Source organism: Palaemon carinicauda, chromosome 29, assembly GCF_036898095.1.
Source record: "Palaemon carinicauda isolate YSFRI2023 chromosome 29, ASM3689809v2, whole genome shotgun sequence".
Classification (NCBI taxonomy): Eukaryota; Metazoa; Arthropoda; class Malacostraca; order Decapoda; family Palaemonidae; genus Palaemon; species Palaemon carinicauda.
In genome coordinates this window covers 86,307,956-86,308,819 of record NC_090753.1, presented here as the reverse complement: position 1 = coordinate 86,308,819, position 864 = coordinate 86,307,956, and positions in this window count along the sequence as shown.

Sequence of the window (864 nt, the reverse complement as noted above, 5' to 3'; positions counted from 1 at the left end):
TAAGAAGGGAACTAACAAGAGAAACCCTTACCCTTCCCCCCCCCCAAAAAAAAAGACTTGAAAAACTTAGTTCCATCTCAAAAGAATCTCTGACAAAAGACAAAAGACGCGTTGCTGATCCGATTACGGAAGGCTAATGCCCTTGAAGTTGCAAGCGAAGAAAAATCAGCCAAGATATTAACTTGGATGGACGAGAAATTCAGGTGGAAAAAAAAAAAACATATATATATATATATATATATATATTGTGGACATCAAAGCCCACAAACAGCTAATAAAAAGATTACATTATTTTCTTATTTTATTGTAATTAATTATAATTAATCCAAAATATCTCTTATGGACACCAAACCCCACTAATTCATAATAAAAATATTAGATTATTTTTTAAATTAATTATAATTAATCAAAATAAAGAATATCTCTTATGGACATCAAAGCCCACTAATAGATAATAAAAATATTAAAATATTTTCTTATTTAATTGTTATTAATTAATTAAAATTGAATAATTAATCATAATCAAATAATAAATATGTTATGGACATCAAAGCCCACTCATAGATAAAAAGGACTAGTTTATTTTCTTATTTAATTATAATCAATTAATTAATTACTGAACGACAACGCAAAATTCAAAGAAAACTAATAATTTAAAATCGATGAGTTTACTTTTTATTTTCTAATCTCTTAAATCTTTTGCAATCAAATTGACACGTAACCAATTACCTTAAAAGGAGCTATTACTTCTCAACAGACTTTTTAAAAGTTAATACAATCGGTCTATAGAGAAAAATGGAGTCACCTAATAAGTCAGAGTCAATTCAATTAGAATTGAAGGAAAACAATATATGTACGTTTGAA